Genomic DNA, 19,600 nt, shown 5'->3' on the forward strand with positions numbered 1-19,600 from the left:
CAAGGGAAAGACAGAAAAAAATAGGTAGGTAAATACAGTAAGGCCCCGTGGGCTAAGCATGCCATGCGTTGCTTAGAGGCAGTACATTATAAATGACAGAAAATTAAGGAATGAATACAAACATCAGCAAAAAGGCTTTCCATGAAGAAGACGATGTTGGTCGATTCCTCAAAAAGTTCCGACATTTAAGTTTAAAAAATAATGGAAGCATTAAAATTTTGTATACCTACCCATTGGCGGGTTATCGCATCGGGTTTTTTTAACAATGTCCTCCAAACCTGTCAATCACCTCAGACCTCCACGTGCCTTAAAATACCACTGTTTGAGACTATATTTCGTGAACATGCTCTAATCCTCAGTAAATGATGACTAACATTGCCGACTCAAGTAGAAAGCCGATAGATTCACAATGACTGGTCCTACTTTTTCCGCCCCTCCCGTTGTTGTCTATGTATGAACTGTCATTGCCTGTCATTGTTTTATAGAGTGCTCATACTGACGCATCTGTCGTGTTCACACAGTGAATGGTTTGATTTGAATAGATAAGTTACATGATAAATATTACAATAGCATTAACACACCTTCTACAAATGTAATGCATAGACCAATGCTACATATTTTGTTGGAAATCGATATTACCACCGGTTTTGGCGTGAAGGATTAGTCTGACTTTGACAGCTGATGAATAACAGGAATGTATATTATTTATTAATAACACTGAAAGTTAATATATTTGATTTGAGAATATTTTATAATTCAATTTGAAACGAGAAAGGGCGAATCAATATGTCAAGCAATCTGGGATCTGATTTTGATAGCTGAAAAGTGGACCACTCGTTGCTTGTGCAAAAAATTATACTCAGGCTTTATTTATCTAAAGATGGCGGTGTGACTGATCAAATAGATCGGTAGGTACTCAGTAAATTTGTATACAATCATATAAGTACTAAAAATGAAGACATTTTAAGTCTGCCATAGGGTGGCACTTTGACAAGGAAACGTCACTGAGTAAGTAAATTATAAAAAAAACAATCATATCATATAATTTATATAATATCCTGGTAGGTGCTCGTAAGTATCCTGTAATATTTATCAAATTAATGTTCTTTTTTATGATTTTACCGAGGCTTTGACTCCGACTCGCTGTTATATCGCCTCTTCTTATCTGGAAGGGTATCCGCCAATCAGGCCCTCACTCCAATTTTATTAAAGAACTTTACAATTCTACCGAGCTCTTCCATTCTACCCACCGCCAGGGCACCTTTCAATTATTCATCGATCATCATTCTCAAATATATCCGCAATTCGCAGCTCATGGTGTCGTTCATATTTAAGGCATTGTACTACAATGTCCTCCAAAGCACTACATTCGTCGCATAGTTGCGAATCGCTACGTCCCATGAGGACATCAATCTTTTACCCATTGTGTGTCCTGTTCTTAGCCTTAGTATCATCTTAAGTTCCTAATGTTCTTTAAATATCTGCAATGCTCCATGAACGCGTACTTTCTCAATGCTATACGGCCATGCCCCGGGTTTGGGTCGAAATCCCGAAGGCCATAATCCCAAAGGCCGAAATCCCGAATGCTGAAATCCCGAATGGCTGAAATCCCGAATGGCCGAAATCCCGAATGGCCGAAATCCCGAAAAATAAAAAAATACAAACAGTAATAATTGCGCAATCTTCAGAGGCGCGACAACCCGGTGTGGGTCCTGGCCTCCTCCAACAGCTCCCTCCACCGGTCCCTATCCAGTGTGGCCGCTTTCCAATTTGGTACCCCCAGAATACGACAGTCACTGGCAGCTCCATCCAACCAGCGAATCTTTGGCCTCCCTCTACTTCCTATTGGATTGCTGGACATCACTCTCTTTGGCGGTTCATTGTCATTCATACGGTGCACATGACCTAGCCATCGCAGTCTCCCCATCTTAATTGATTGAACTGTGCTGCAATCTTCGTACAGCCCGTAGAGCTCAGCATTATATCTTCTCCTCCAATTGGTGCCATCCCTGATCGGTCCATATATACGGCGGAGAATTTTTCTTTCCTTTTTTTGTGGAAAAATGGATTTTTGTCTCTCTTGTAAAATTTGCGCAATTCAAGGTAAGTGTTAATTAAGATTGCGCATTTTTTTACAAGACAGTACACGGTAAACTGTTATACGGCGAAATGTAATACGTATAATTTACATGAAACTTCTGGTAATATTTAAGAACTTTCCGGGGGCTTTGTACCCGGTCTTAATATCGGCGCAGGCAGGAAAAACACCACAGAAAAGAAAGAGTTCCCTGGGTAACACAGTTAATTTGGAGTAACTGAAAAACGTGCCCCCCACTTTGACCGTGCCGGGAGTTAATAAGTTGTGTCCATTTTTAATTTAAGCCTAATCTTTTCCAGCGGCCTCTTCTGAGAAGTAATAAAATGAAACATCTTGATTGTCTAATATCAAAAACAAACGCTGCAACATTTTAATGAATGATCCAAAGTGTGTCTATTAATAGACAATTTAAGCCACTTTTGGCTTTAGTATTAAAAGTAATCGTCCATTAGTCTGGGATACCTATTACATAGTAGTCACGTATTGATTATTGAGATAAATAATATTTTAATTGCTGTCTGAACTAGGTCTGATTTTGGATTGTATTTTTGGAATGGGTAAAGTCAGAATCTGTTGTAAAAATAAAAGGGTTCAAATTAATATATAGGTACATAATCATCATCATCAGGCTGAATCTATCCACTGCTGGATGAAGGCCTCTTCATGCTGCTTCCACTTCTCTCGGTTCTGTGCACTGCGTTGCCACGTACTTCTGCAGAAATTTATCATTTCATCGATCCAGCGGCCTCTAAGTCTACCTTGCGGACGTTTTGTACATCTTGGATACCACTGGATGACTAAATTCGTCCAACGATTGTCTCTTCTTCTAGCAATGTGTCCAGCGCATCTGCATTTGAGGTTTTTAATGAACTCTATCACATCGCAAACCCTTGTCTGCTTCCTTTTCCACTCATTTCTCTTTTGGCATTTCGCGTTATACCCAGTATGCACCTCTCCATACCGCGTTGCTAAGTTTCTGGATCTCTCTTTTACTTAGGGTCCATGTTTCACACGCGTGTGATTACGGGAAGCACACACTCGTTGAAGACTTTGCGCTTTAGGCACAGTGGAAGGTCACTTTTGAAGACATTATTCAGGCGGCCAAAAGCACTACAGCCTAACTTTACTCTGCGAACAATTTCATCAAATACCTATACATCCATCTATAGACACACTTGTTGTCCCAGATAGATGTAGTTTTTCACCTGTTCGAGCTAAGTGCCATTGATGACGATGTAGCATGGTAACGGAATGGAATTTGGTCGGTCGCACAGAGGCACATAACATAAATATGTAAACAAAAGTGTCGTCCGCAGGAAAAGTGCTTAGAGTGCAGTTCCTTTCATTTTTCATATCAAATTGTCTGCAAATTTTACTAGGCAAAAGTGGCGAAGGGTGGAGGTAAGCTGTTAAGATCCGCCATAAATAGTGCACACTAAACTTTGTCAGTCATAATGTATTTTTTTTTCATTGAAATAAGAATGAAATTATATTTTTGGTGTATTTGTCTGTTTAAGATAGCCGAAAATTAATAATTAAATGGATAAGTAGATACCCAGCAATACCAAAGAGGGGAGATAGGCTGTTAATATCCGCCATAAATAGTGCACACTAAACTTTGTCAGTCATACGTATTTGTTTTCATTGAAATAAGACTACGATAAAATTTACAGACGGTGTTGGTTAGTTTTTAAAATTCAATTAAACCATGCGAAACCAAGCCATAATAAATAATAGCCAAAAAATACTTGTATATCCATAAAATATCTTAAATGGATATTTTATAGATAGAATATTTTTTATTTATTATGGTTCAATTTAGACAAGGCTTAATGAATTTAAAAAAATGAACCAACAATATGTGTAATAATATGTATTCTTAATCAAATGATAATAATAAGTAATAATTACAAGATAAAAAGAACTTTTTATATACTTACCACGTTTTTAAATTTTCTGTTGAATCATATAAACTTGACAATTCTATGCATTAATAAATACTTTTTTTTTTACTTGATACAAATACTGAATAAATATAGAATACCGAAATGTCATTTTGACATTTTATATTGATGATTTCCATAGTAACGCATGTATATATTAATAATTTAGTTGCTAGGACCCCCTTAGCAACATATAATAGCGTTTTACTTTTTACGATTTTTTTCCGAAACATACAAAACAGAATTAATTGAAAATGAATTCGAAATTCGAATTCGAATTGAAAAGATGGTCAAAAGTATTAAAAGAATGCATTGTCGTCGTGTATATATTATTTAATAATTTAGTTGCTAGGACCCCCTAACAACCAATAATGGTATAGAAATAACTTTTCATACAAAACAGAATTAACAAAAAATGAATTCAATTCTGCTTAAAAATGGCCAAAAGTATTAAAAGAATGCATTGTCGTCGTGTTCTGATATATTCTAAAAGTTTCAAATGTCTAGCTAGTCGGGAAGTTAGTTAAAAATCTTCAATCGTCCAATACAAATCTTGGACAAACAAGAAAAAATGTTTACTGGACACACAAGAAAAAATCTGTATCGGACAAACACGAATACGAGCTAATAAAAACGTGGTAAAATAATATTTTCCAGCGGCGCTTAAAAAATACATAAGTATAGAAATTCTATTTTATTCTAAAGCATATTGGAAAGATAAGCGTGCCGAATGTTTTATCACTCGCACTTATGGTTCGTTTTTGTTCAGGCACATACGGTCTTCAAATATTGAATGCGCGTTTTTTTTGCATGACAAATTTAAATGCACATTATGATTTAGACGTAACTATTGAAAATAACATATTATTTAACACATGTTTAAGCAGTGGCGGCTCGACGACTCTCTAGGTGGTGGGGTTTAGCCATTAATTATTAAATATACATACATACCTACCTACTTTCTCATATTATACAAATGATACTTATAATAATATTATGTTATTAATGAGGAAATAAGTATTTTTTCAGAATAAATAATATGATTATCTGAGTCGTCACTTAATCACATTTAAAAAGCGTGCTTAAAAATTTTAACTTAATTAATACCTACCTATAAATATTTATTATAGACTTACCATTATCACTTTTGAACAACGACGTACAGCGAGCGTTTTAAATCACCATGGGGTCATTTGATTTGCTCCCCAGTATGATAAAATAAATTAAATATTTAATTTAATCATGCAAATAAGTACTTATGTGTATTGTGATAGTGATAAAAATATCGAACTTGTATTTTTAACATAACGATGTGGGGATGGTCCCTACAAACCCTTAAGGTAGAGCCGCCCCTGTGTTTAAGTTTATCCCATATTTCTCCACAGTCTAGATCGGAAACCTGTAAACCTTGTATAAGTAGGGTAAGCCAGTTCCGATTAACTTTGTGTTCCCTGTAGACTACTAATCAAGTATCCACTAATATACAATAACTAAAACAGGTACGATCATATCTCAATAAGTACCTATATACTTATCAGGTGACCATATCAAATTTAAAAGCGATTATTAACATGACGTTCGGTATGATTTGAAGCAAACTTCAATACAAAGCAACTTTTGCTTTGTTACAAAGGAAATATAATAAATTAGCTCTTAAAAACACATACAATTATACGAAGAAGATATTCATTTGACTTTGAATTCAATTGAGTTTTATTCAATAAAAAAATGATGCAATTTCTTATGAGAGTTGTCGTATGAGCACATACGATAAATTAATGCCAGCATATAAACTATACTCAATAATTCTTTATTGTACCTATTCATTAATCATTTTTATTTGATTTCATTCTATTTATCAAGTTAATATAATTTTAGCGTTATCGTTAACCTATGTTTCGATATTGTGAAACTAGAGTTTTTTTATGAGTGGGAATGTATCAGGAGCAGTAATCCAAGACTAAGGTCGCCACGCATTCATGTGTCTGACTGAGTTTAAGGCTATACCTCAGTTGAGGCACGGTCTAAAAAGATCGTGGCTAGGCGATGCGCGGATTGCGGGTCGCGGGTGCAAATGACGCATGTCGAACGAAATATAATTTGTCATATAAATCCAACATGCGCCCATTTAATGTTCTGTTATTTTTCTATTAGTAACAATAATAATATATTCATTGACATGTTTTCTTTTTCAAGTAAATGGATAACGTTTTTAGTCATCTTTACACGATTTAAGAATTAATACCCCCGTCGCCATCACGAAACAAATTGGCGTGTTCCCAGCTCGACGTTCTCTCTCCGAATGAAGACTTTGAACTAAGTGTGCCGATACTGTCAATCTAAGAGCTTGTGAATTTCTCTTGTGTTTGTCTAGAAAAATAATTAACCTGAAAATTTAAGATATTACAATCAGCATTAAAGTCGACAGACACCATTTTTTAAACCAAGAAATCAATCTTCCATTCCGTTTTTTTAAATTCTAATTTCTGGTTGTGGTCAGCATCTTACCTAGTGACAATATTTCGATTTTCGGAAATGAAATTTCAGAAAATTAATCTCTCGAGATGGGCCTTTTGTGATTATTTATGACACCGAAAATTATCAACTATTGTCGAACAAGAACTTCTTGTCCACGTGTTAAAACTGTGAACTGACAATCCCCTCCAGTGTAGCTAATCGCACTTATGTTTTCAAATAATGATGGCTCCCAAATTTATCATTTCATTTTACGCTCCCTTGGTGTACGGATCTATCATCTTATGTAATGTGAAGCTTTTTATAATAAAAATATGTCTAAAACGATCAGGAGTAATGTTAGAATTATTATTAGTAAACTTTGGTTTATTTTGAAGAAGAAAAGGTGTCGCATCTAAAAAGAGGGACGATATATTACAGTCGAACTCGGTCAATACGATCTCGGACATAGCGAGATCTCGGATGTAATGAGGAAACATTAGTTGAACTTTTAGTTTATGATTTTCTCCATACATTTTTTCACTGTTATAACGATCTACTTATCGGATATACCGATCTAAAATACTGTAAATGTGTCGATCGTTGAAAAACATTTCGACCCTAAGCAATAAAATCCGATCGGACAGGATGCCGCCAGGGTCGGATTACGTTAATGACATTAGTTAAGTGACTAAGTACCTACATAATTGGTGTTTCGTCGACAATAATAAAAAAGTATCCACGCATATGGTTGAAAAATCCAAGGTTTGTGAAATCCTTTGGTACCAACCAGCGTTCATTACAATAAACAACTTCTTTTGTAGTTTATGAATGCCATGCTTATTTCGGGGATTTTTACGATGGTTTTCAGATTTTTTTATTTTCAACTTTTTGTGTAATGTGACCGCTCATTTAAAAATACCTATTCTCTGATATAACGAGCAAATTCAGTCGGTCCCATCTTCCTAGTAATAACCACGTAAATACGATTGTCGTGCGCACGTTGCACGTTGAAGTCTGCTATATGTGACTACAGCGACTTCCTGTTATCGCCGATTTCTTATTGTCGGACTATAGTAAATGCAATAACTTTGGGCTTTGTGGTGATCATTCGGATGGAGAGAAAGATAAAGTAGTCAACTGGAATATTATGGGGCTTTTTTAACATTTTTTTTTTGTGATTTTACCGAGGCTTTGACTGCGACTCCCTGTCATATCGCCTCTTCTCTTCTAGAAGGGGATCCGTCAATCAGGTCCTCACTCCTATTCTGTTAAAAAAACTTTACAATTTTGCCTAGCTCTTCTGTCTTACCCACCGCCAGGACACCCTTCAATTCGTCGACATTCTCATAGATATCTGCAATTCGCAGCTGTACTCTGTGAATTTCATATTTGGGGCATTGCAGTGCTATATGTACAATGTCCTCTAAAACGTGACATTCACCGCAGAGCTGCGATTCGCTTCTTCCCATGAGGACATCAAATCTTTTGCCCATGGTGTGCCCTGTTCTTAGCCTCAGTATTAACTTGAAGCTCATTCCTCGTCAAAGAAGACTCTACAAACCAGGGCACCTCTCGTGGTGATGGTAGAATCGACTTACTTCATTTCCCCTTTTCTAATGATGCCCTATGGTGAAAATCTATCCACATACTATGGCACATTTTCTTTATAGCCTCATTCCAGTCCAGGTTTTCTGGTATCCACTGATATGGTACCCCTGATTGGCCGGCTTCCTTTGCCAGATCATCTGCCCTTTCATTTCCCTCAATGCCCATGTGCGATGGGATCCATTGAAGGCATAGATCTCCTCCTCTATTTTTCTTGGTTTTTAATATTATTGTTTGGATACCATTGTGGGATAAACCACGAATCTGCGGTGTCATACGCATAAATAGTTCTGTCATGGCGCAACGTAAAAAATAAACAGAATTATTATTGATAATTTTTACAGTTTGTTTACATGTGTGTTAGAAATAGACAGACTGTCACAGGTGATGATTTGTGAAGCCATGTTTTTATTTGTCGAAGGACTCATTTTATCAATAAACCGAAAGCAAATACAAGTGATTGACTCGTAGGTAAAGAGAAATCAAAAGTTTACTCAAGATAAGGAACATATTTTTAAATATACTTATATACGTATACTCAGGGGCGTATCAAGGTATTTTAGCGCCTGGTGCAGTACCAAAAATGGACTCCATACGTAGGTAATACAAAACTTGTGCATATTATGCACACTTCTACGTATTATATTAACTATAAATATTAACATCGCATGTGTTCGGTTACTCTTAGTACAGATATTAAGTACGTATTAAATAGGTAACTCATAATATTATGTGTTTAAAAATTATATGATCCCCTAAAACAGAACAAAAAAATCAAGGATTAAAAGAAGGAGGTTTTTGTTAGAACACAAGTCATAAGACTCTTATTTATTACTTATTTATTTGCTGATAGTGCCTTTTCTACATGGAGTAAGCTAAACATAAAGTGCTGAACAACCTTAACACATTCTATCCATATTATTGCCGTATTGTTTTATAGATATTGAGTACGTATTAAAAATATTGGCGCCGTAAATGATTTTTTTATCGTAATCAAAAAAATGATCGTTCTTCCCATAATTTGGTAATTTCAAAACGGAATTTCCTTTTTATTATTTCTGTTTTCTATCTTTAAACACTCCCGTTATCTGGGAGTACTGCACTAATGTTTAGTGAAGATTTTATGATCTATAACAGCATGGAAAGGGCGGAATCCTTGAAATGGAGAAGGAGCGACATTATTAAACCCCCCCTATTTTCTTATTTGTCCGGTGGTTGTTTATCCGGTATAAACCTTGCAATCGATTTTTAACTAACTTTCCGACTAGCTAGACATTTGAAACTTTTAGAATATATTAGAACACGATGCCAATGTATTTTTTTAATACTTTTAGCCATCTTTAGAATTGAATTCATTTTCAGTTAATTCTGTTTCGTATGAAAAGTTATTTCGGACGAAATCCGTAATCCAATCCACTATTATTTGTTGCTAGGGGTCTGGGGTCCTAGCAACTAAATTATTAATATATACGTGCGTTACTATCAGTGACGTCCCGTGGGGGTAGGCAGATTGAGCGTCGCTTGGGGGCGACAGTTACTCGAAGGGCGGCAAATCGAGAAGAATCATTTGGAATATATATATAGAAATAGCTACCAAAACTTAGTAGGTACATAATAACAATCAGCTCACTGGTGTTATCGGGTTCGCGATATCTAGTTTACTTCCGTTGCCCTTCGACGTCTTTGGTGACCAGAGACGACACGTGCAGATTTGCGAATAATTAGTCTGATATTTTGTTAGTAATGTATCTATACAACACATTTCTTAGATATTGGACTCATGAAAGGATGATAAAAATACTGTCTAAAAAATTGAGCGGCGGCTTGGCGCTGCCTAGGGGCGACATTTTATCTAGGAACGTCACTGGTTACTATGAAAATAAATATGAATGTCAAAATCACATTTCAGTATTATTTCTATCAAATACAAGTTTTTTTGATCGTTTAAGCTAGTCAAGTCAAATTTATATGATTCAACAGAAAATTTAAAAATGTTGTATATAAAAAGTTCTTTTATATACAACCTATATTTAATATTTTGAAAAGTAAAAATGTGACATTCTTCAAACATTCTTCAGAAAAATGTTTAGTAAATATTATTAATACACGTATTACTAGTTCTCGAAGTACTATAATTTTTATTATCACGCGGTCAATTAAGCTCCACTTCTGCGCCCGGAGCGGGTGCCCCATTCGCCCACCCCTTGCTACGCCACTGCCTACACTTATCCATTATCTGTTTATCTAACTGTCGGCAGATGATAACAGCAATAATTTTAAATGATTCACATTCAAGTAAGAAAATACCAGGTATATAAGTAAATAATATAAATCACATGAAAACTGGTTCTGAATCATGTCCGGTACGTGAATTAATTATTAGTTATGAAGGTGTGTATTTACTTACCGCCTTCGGCGTGAAAACATAACATACAATTATATTTTCTCAGTTGTATAATATAATTAATTATACATTATAGTTAGGGTCGCCAGATGTTCCGTTTTATGGGATACATTGTTTTCTATCCCAACGTCCCGATAAGGCCCGTTTCAGACGGGACACCGGTGTCGCGCTCGATATACTATATGAGGCCTTTGTATTCGAATAAATGGGCCTTTGTAATATGTTTATGAACGACCCAGAGCCAATGAGTCAACGCGTGTCTGGTACACTTATTCGTCGGCCGCTACATTCTCAAGACGCCGATACACTTGTTTTTATTACCACAGCCAGTTTTATGTTCTAATTTATAACGCGAAATTATGCGTTGACTCATTAGCTCTGGGGATTCATAAACATAATACAAATGCCCCTTTATTCGAATACAAAGGCCTCCTATATTATATCGAGCGCGACACCGGTGTCCCGTCTGAAACGGTCCAGTATTGACAGTATTTAAGTAATAATTATACTATGTATTAAAATAACATATTAAGTATCACAATATAAAGCCCGGTACTCATTAGCGAGCCGTAATTGTGGCCGTTGCAGATACAGTAACTAGTATGGACGCCAAATAATTAGTTCGCAAGCCTAATAAATAATTATTTATTATTTGGTTACAGTATATGCGCATCTATTCTATACACAAGACTGCTGTAGGCCGCTTTCGGCAGCTATCGAGGGTAGTTTTTAAGTTTTTATATCGAAGTATTAGACCACATGGTGGCCGATCTCCGTTAGGGGATGCCACGATAAGAAAAAGATGCTCATTATCCCACTTATTCTAGTGGCCAATAATTAGCCAGGGCCACTGTGATTACTGATTATGGTTACAGTAAAGTTGCTATTGTCCGCTTTATATCAAGCCCTTACACCGCTTTCTCTTTCTAGTTCTACCGCTTATTTGGTGCAAAGCAAGTTTCGACATGTCCACTTATACAATAATATAAAGCCGGGTACTCATTAGCGTAACTGTAAGCAACTCGATAAGAAATAACTATTCTAACTTACAATTGAAATTTTTGAGGTGAGAGTTTTTTGAAACAACTTACTGAAATTATTTATTTATTATCTTTATGGATAAATAAATGTACGCATCATATTTTAGGAGGATTATTGATGAAAAAATGGTTCATACACTTATCCATATAAATAACTGAAGTAAGCTGTTTCAAAAAACTCTTCTGCAAAACATTTCAATGTTTCAATTTCAATTTGACGTCCCGTGGGGGTAGGCAGATTGAGCGTCGCTTGGGGGCGGCAAATGAGGAGATTCATTTGGTATATACAGAAATAACTACCTAAACATAGTACGTAATGACAAAAATATCTTAAATTAAAAATTTAGCTCACTGGTTGGAAACACAATGTATTAATTAACATAAAAGATTTAACAGGTCTGTATTTTTTTGTCGGATTCGCGATAACTAGTTTACTTCCGTTGCCCTTTGACGACCTTGGTGACTAGAAACGACATGTGCAGATTTGCGAATAATTGGATTAACCAGTGCGCACGGAAGTTGCCGTCGAAACTAAAGATGCACTCCCCTCTTACAGAGCGTCCCACCTACCGTTCCTGATCCACGATTTTAAGCTGTATCGAATCGTCGCGCCATCATTATAACAATTATTGATTCAACAATGTCTAAAACTTTGTGGTATCAGGCTAAAAATATGATTACAAAATAATGATGAAAAGTTTTGTGAAGAAGAAAATCGACACAGATCGCCCTCAATTCTTCAAGACAGAGCAAAATAATGTATAGCAAACAATGCAAACATAACATATTGTAAGAAGCCACTGTATTACCAGTGTCATAAAAATTCCCACTTTTGGGAAGTAAAATATTTATAAATTTAATTTTGTATGTTTTAGCTACTTACCACTATTTTTAATTTAGTTTTAGTGGTAGGTATATATTTTGATGGTAATGTATCCAATCAATACATTTTTTAGATATTGTAGGCATGAAATGATGATGAAAAAGTGGGGCGGCAGTTTGCCACTGCCTAGGGGCGGCATTTTGACTAGGGACGTCACTGTGTGAGTAAGAATAGTTCTACATTCAGCTGACATTATATAAAATACATATTGCAACGAAAATATATCCACACTTTTTAACAATATCAACAAACAACAATCCTGTGGTTAAACCTCAAAATGAACTGAATTAAACGTATTTTTTGGTTGCGTATCAAGTATCAACAGAGATGCCAGTTATCATAAGAAACTGTCCCCACTGAAAATGTTCCATATATCGTCGGTGTTTTGTAAAAAGGGCGAATCAACCATTTTGGCGAAATCGAGATTTTAATGAAAATACAATATGTACTCCACTAGCTTTGTTGTGTAAAAACGGCGAATTTTTATCTCCACAGGAAAGTACTTAAAAACGATAATCGACTAAAATTAAATTAATTAAAATTACGAAATAAAAAGCAAATGTGACATATTAGGCCTTTTAAAATATTATATAATAATACCTATTATAATGACAGTATTCTTTCTGAGCTTTATTATAAACTTGTTAGATATTTATAATCATCTACAGGTAAAAAACAAATAAATGTCAAAAGTTAAAAATCCTCCTCCTGTAAAGTAGCATTTTGGTTAATTCGCCCTTTTTACAAAACACCGACGATATCTGGTCATCCTAATTTATTATAGTACGCATGAAGTAAATCGTACAGAGACGAATCACAAGTAGTGAGAAACTATCGATGTAGGGTTTAAAAATGTATGACAACTTTGAATGCATATAAATTTAATTAAAATTAGTCGATAGTATTTTCATTATCAATTACATTTCTCCATAGTCTTTTGGAAAGAGGTAGGCTGTGGAGTTTTGATAAAAAGAACACAGTTGTCAGGTATACTTACGAGAAATAAGAGGATAATACGATATTACTACTAATGAATAGGTACACACTAATGATAACGACACACTAATATAATGAAACTTCAAAAACTCACTGACGACATAAAATAATTAAGCGATCAGTATATATTAAGTACGTATTTTTTCAAAACATTTATACACATAAAAATCATTAGATAAAAGTTCTTTTTATTTTTAAAAACAGTCTATATTTATTAATATTCGATTAAACATCATAGAAATTATTATTTTTTCGGTTTTAGGCTCTGCGATCGGAGCTTACCTTAGTTCATACAATTCGATAGACCGGGCGGGGCTACGTGACGTAAAGTCCATATGAAAAAAATTGAGAATTATTTGAAACATAATCCGACCTTTATTTCGAAGACAGATGGCGCGCTGTGGTATATTTTTTAAAAACTTTGAAGATTGTTTTGTAATTACCTGTGTAATACATTCATACACATACGGCATTTCTCGTTGGCGAAATAAATTATTTTATAGAATATATAACCAAGTGATTATATAAATTAGTCAATATGTAATTAAAAAATATTTTTTTAAGAAGGCACGCCTAGTATTGAGTCTTCGCTACTAGTGTTTGATCAATGCATAGTATAGGCGCACACGATAAATGAGAGGGGTACTCCGGTCGGTACCCTCTCCAGGAACGACAACAAACCAAAATATACAGACGAATGGAATAGTAATTCTTCCTCTTCATTGGGGTTTCTGATTGAGGATTGTGGCCCGGATAATAAGTATAGCCTACAGGCAACCATAACAGGACTAAATAGGTTTCCTAAAATTAATTGATATGTGTGTGCTTTCAACCAGAGCCAATGCATCTTATTTCATCTCTCAATATAGTAGATTCCAGTAGTTTCATTCATTCCTCTGATAAAGTGAACTGTCTTACCTAAAACGTCGCTGCGGCGGAATTTTTTGCCAGAGTTGAGCAAAAAGGGTTAGAATTATTAGAATGCATGGAATGGAAAATTACGATTCATCTAAATATCTCTTAGCGCCAAATTGGTTGGACAGCACTGCTTTATATCGTACTGTAGAATGTGAAATGTGAATCTAGATAGGCAATTAAAAATCTTTTCTTTGTTAATTACGTTGTCAAATTGAATGGCCACCCTTTTGAACATTTTTCGAATCCTTCAGTGGCGACAGGCCGCAGCAACTCGTATGCGAGCATCGATAGCTAGCTATAGATAGAGGCCAGCTGTTTATTGCTAGACTCAACGTGTCTGGGTAGGGTGAATGTATCCGGGAATGTAACATCTTTTTTTTCCGACCATGTCCGATCCTGATAGGATCATATGGGCCTCCACAGAGTGGAGGTTTGTATTGACAGATTTTGTTTTTTACGCGAAATGGATGTCAGCCACTTGCTCAACCTATTTGGTCCATACCCTGACACACACAAATTGAAAAACTATATGTGTACTTGCCAGACCCAGGATTCGAACCTGGGACCCACGGCTTTATAGTCCAACGCTTAAGCCGCGCGGCCACCGTGGGTGTAACATCTACATTGTGTTAATTCCGGAGGGGTTCCGCGACCGTATAAACAATGAAGTACATATTATTATTGTACTTATGGATATTTTTTTTAGAAATTGACCCCCCACGCCATTTTTCTGTGTGCACGCCTGATTGAAAGTGAATGTCTAACAAACATTCCTCGTAAAACGTCTGTTAATAAAAACAGAGAGAAAATGGTAATTTACTTTGTTTTTCATTGAATAAACATAATAAGAATATTCAACTTATATCAGCTTAAATTAAATGTATTATTTTGTTTCTTTTAATGATCATGTTAGTTTTTTTTTCAATAAATAATATATAATAATATATAGTCTGCTAAGTCACGCACACAAGGGGGAGGGTTGAAATCTAGAACCCCCTTCCCAGAAACGAAAACAAATATAGTAAAGGAAGTAATCAAGACATAGTGTCACAGTAGATAAGTTTAAGACAAAATTAAAACTCACATAAGTATAGATAATTACATCCGAAAAATTCACTGTCTATGAAAACATAATATTAAAATAACTGCATAGTTACAATAATTATTATTAAGTTATTTATTTCAATTTAATATATTTAAAAACTGCACTGTTTAAACTCTAAAATGTCATTTAAATATTTTTTAAATATCTCAAAAATAACAGTTAAAACCAATTTTATAATATTGTCAGGTTATTCCTATGACATATTAAGCGATGCACTAGAATTTATAATATAAAATATATCGACGTATTAATTTAGTTATAAACTCGAGGAAAAATATAATAATTATCTCCTCGCGCGACGCGTCTACCGACAACTGCACGAATCTAAAGACTGACTGTTTTTTTTTTCAAATTCATGATTCATGATTCAAAGACCCATTGATGCTATCTTTTTGTCACTGAATTATAATAGTACACGGTCTTATAAATTATAGTATTTCGGCAAAAATTATAGTTCACATTGTCATCGGTTAAAAATTTATAGGTTTTTTGTTTTTCACAAAAAATATCGGGTAATTTGAGAAATTTCGAGGATTTTTTTATTTACCCCTTCCAGATAAAAATAAATAAATCGAGACAAGCGGTTAGCAGAGCCGATATTATTTGAGCAATGATTTAGCATGCTGGGCGCATATGTCCAGCATGGTCCCTGTGAGACTATTAAATCTATGGTCGAGGACTCGGTTCGCCAAATATTTTTCCTATAATTACGAAACTATATCATTTCGCCCCAAATCGCCAGAAAAACCGAAATTATAGAAAGTATTTTTTTAATGTAGAAATCAAATCTTTACGAAAGGATATAGGTAAGCTTTTTTCATATTGTGTACTTGCCAGACCCAGGATTCGAACCTGGGACACACGACGCTATAGCCTACCTCCACCCTTAGCCACTGACTGGTACATTATGTAATAAATGTTAATATGTAATCAAGTTTATACCTACAAAAACATACAGTAAGTATAAAGAAATTGGACATTTTTTAAAAACCGAAATGCACTTTGACATCTTCCGCTCTATTGTAAGTGCACTGATTCGCCCATATCATGACGGATGAACTCTTTTATTCAAGTTATAAACAAAATGATAAGAAACATAATGTAACACGCACGAATTTGTTTGCCTACAGACGCAGCCGTTACCGATCTGTCGAGACTCGAGGTTGTCATTGTTGCTAATATAATATAGTAGGTACCAACCTAACACAATAAATACAGCTGCTGCACTCCTTCTATCAAGACCCTAAATCAGTGGTATTTCAAGATATACTGAATTAATACTGTTGTACCCAAAGCACATCTCAAAGTTCATTACAATGTTCAGTAATTAATAATACTGCATTCTTAGTCGGGTCGCACATCTAAATTCATCTCGAATATGTCGATTGATCGAACACGTCGAATATGTCGATTGATTTTGTTGATATTAACAAAACACAATATATTATTGTAATTTTATGCACCTCCACACACAGCTTGAATGCGTTTTTTTGTTCTTATTCTTCTTTCACCCTTTACGATCCAGCGTTGGGCATAGGGCAAACACAAGTTCGCGCCATTTCCCTCGATCCATCGCCAACTCTTGAGCCTCCCGCCATTCCAGACCTGCAGCGCGTAGATCGCTTTTGTAGCATCACTGCAGGGTGAGGTAGGGCCAGCCACGACGACGGAACCCTTGTGGCACAGCATCAACGGCGACCTCAGCCACACTTTTTGGCGGGATCCGAAACACATGTCCCAGTCATGTAAAACGTCTCTTCATGGTTACGTCAATCACCGAAGGCTGCTTTGTCTGCTCATGAACTCGGGTGTTTGTAACGCGGTCGTACCAATGTAGCCCTAAGATTCGGCGGATATATCGATTCTCAAAGCTCAAAAGCCAAGACCTTTGAAGCTTAGTAAGATGCCGTGTCTCACGTGCGATATTTTGGTTTGAAAAAAAAACAGCTGGTGTAGCAAGCAATAAATTTCACCCGATAGGTAAGTAGCGAGGGTATTATACCGTCGTCATTAATTTTGACTAGTCGCGTGACGTTATTGTTCGTCGAGACGATTTTCAATGTGTTATTGGTGAAGGGCGAAAATTAAGAATTTGTGGTATCTTTGCGAGCTGAGCCACGCCAAGGGTGGCTGCTGCCTGGATTCCAGATGAAAATTGGCGCCGCATCAAATTAAAAATAATTTAGTCGCATATAAAAGCATCCATAATACTTAGACGGCAGATCCTCATCCCCAATGTTAGCCAGTAATGTCGCCTCCGTCAGAAGCAGCTCCTCTTTTGCTATCCATTAAGGATTTATCAAGCGAAGACGTAATAACTTTGGTGGAGATGCTACGTCGGTATAGAGCGGTAGTGGAACCCTATCCTCTACGCTGGCTTTCCATGTGCTGTCAAGAATACGTACACCACTTTGGTGAAGAACATGGAACACAAAGAAATGTGGTCATATTGAGGGAATATAATCACAATTTTAATCACCTACAAAAAATCCTAATTTGTTTATCCATCCAGACTGGGCGCCATGTCAAATAGAATCAATATATTTTTCCTACTCATAAAAACGTTTAGTTTAAAATAATTTCATTTGAAATAAAACCCCGTGATATTATGTTATATTGTCGTTCAAAAATTAGTGCGCACCACTGGAATTAGGAAAAAAGTTTGTGTTGAAAAATAAAAAAAAATCATTTTATTTTGGATGGTTTCAGAATCACTGATTTATTTTTTGCGCGAATTTTGAGCGTGACGGGAATATTCAACATTGGATAGGAAGCTATCATTGTATGGCCATTTTTGGATTGTGTTCCCACTTCCCAGCATGTTTTTTTTTACATTAAAAATACAACTATATTTTTAAACTTGTCATCCTCTTTTAGAGATAATAATAATATAATACATTGCATCTCGCGTTGTGAGAAATGAATCATATTTTTTATCTAAACCAAGAATTGATTAGTGATACAAAATTAGTGATAACCAGAAATGACAATAAAAAATCAATTAATTAATTCGTTATACGGAGGTAATTTTGTTTAACTTACAAAAAAATATTTTTTCATACTTGTAATAAAAATTGTGTTTCTTTTGTTTTCTTGAAATAAGTAAAAATTAGAACAATTTTGTTTTTCCGCCAAATATTATTTGAATTTAACTTGTTTCTGTACCTATTTTTTGACGTTTCACGTTAATACGTTTGGTTTTTATAAAAAAATATTGATAAATGGGTAAGTACCTACACACTTTTAATTGGTTTTTATTATAATATACTTTATGTGTGTGTATTTTTATGCTATATTAGACACCTAAATGATTTTGGTTAAATATTTTAATTCCCCAAACAAAAGTTGTTACGCAAACGTTTCAGTAATTACATTTTGTGTTTAGTATGATATATTGGTATTATTAATTGTAAACGTATGCATAATTAATGGTTCCAAATGAAAGCCTTTCATAACACCACGATATAATATGATTGTATCAATGGTAGGAACTACACGTTCCTCAAAACAATTGTAAATTTATCTAGTTTTCGGAGGTTAAAAAATTACTTATTCACCGATTCAAATCGAACGAAAATGTATACAAAATACTATAACGTTATTTTAGACCACTTTTGAAAAAACACAGATAAAATGTGTAGGTTTATCTGTGTCACTAATTTATATATTATGTAAATATCATACAGTAATGCACTTACGTCATTGTAAGAATATATGGACAGATATATTTCCTGAAATTTTGAATAGTAATTATTATTGAAATGTTTTGCATTTCCGATACATAAATATAATAATATAATATTATAAACTGACAGCCAATTTCAGCGAAATCAAAATGTTCAAAAAACACTGTTGATTGAGGGTGATTGATATATTTTTTATTCTATTCCTTTTGAGTTATTTTTTGTTACTTGGGTTTCGCGTTTTGGCATATTTGTACAATATCGCACGTATTGTACTATGTACGTCATGGCCCCCACAAGGAGGGAGCTGACAGGGCTCTAGCCTGGGGGCCCGGCGTGGCGAGTCGATCAGATAAGTGAGATAAACACACATCACAAATTTGCTTTAATAGCAAAAAAGTCGCCTGCGGCGCCATTCTCCTTCGATGGTGTTATTATTTAAAGTTATGTGGTTGTACGATACAAATT

The 19,600-nt window shown here is 35.1% G+C and overlaps 1 protein-coding gene across 1 annotated transcript in view; it reads right to left on the reverse strand.

Moving 5' to 3' along the window:
- The window catches only part of Tre1 (Trapped in endoderm 1), a 62,971-nt gene extending 47,276 nt beyond the window's left edge, over positions 1-15,695 (reverse strand). Inside the window, exon 1 of the mRNA XM_085959817.1 lies at positions 15,429-15,695. The gene's annotated coding sequence lies outside the window, so the exon portion shown is untranslated. The remainder of the gene's footprint in view (positions 1-15,428) is intronic.
- Positions 15,696-19,600: the final 3,905 nt, after the last annotated feature.

The sequence above is a fragment of the Rhyacophila brunnea genome, unplaced genomic scaffold, assembly GCF_057557595.1.
Source record: "Rhyacophila brunnea isolate RB1 unplaced genomic scaffold, BYU_Rbru_1.0 scaffold_9, whole genome shotgun sequence".
Lineage (NCBI taxonomy): Eukaryota > Metazoa > Arthropoda > Insecta > Trichoptera > Rhyacophilidae > Rhyacophila > Rhyacophila brunnea.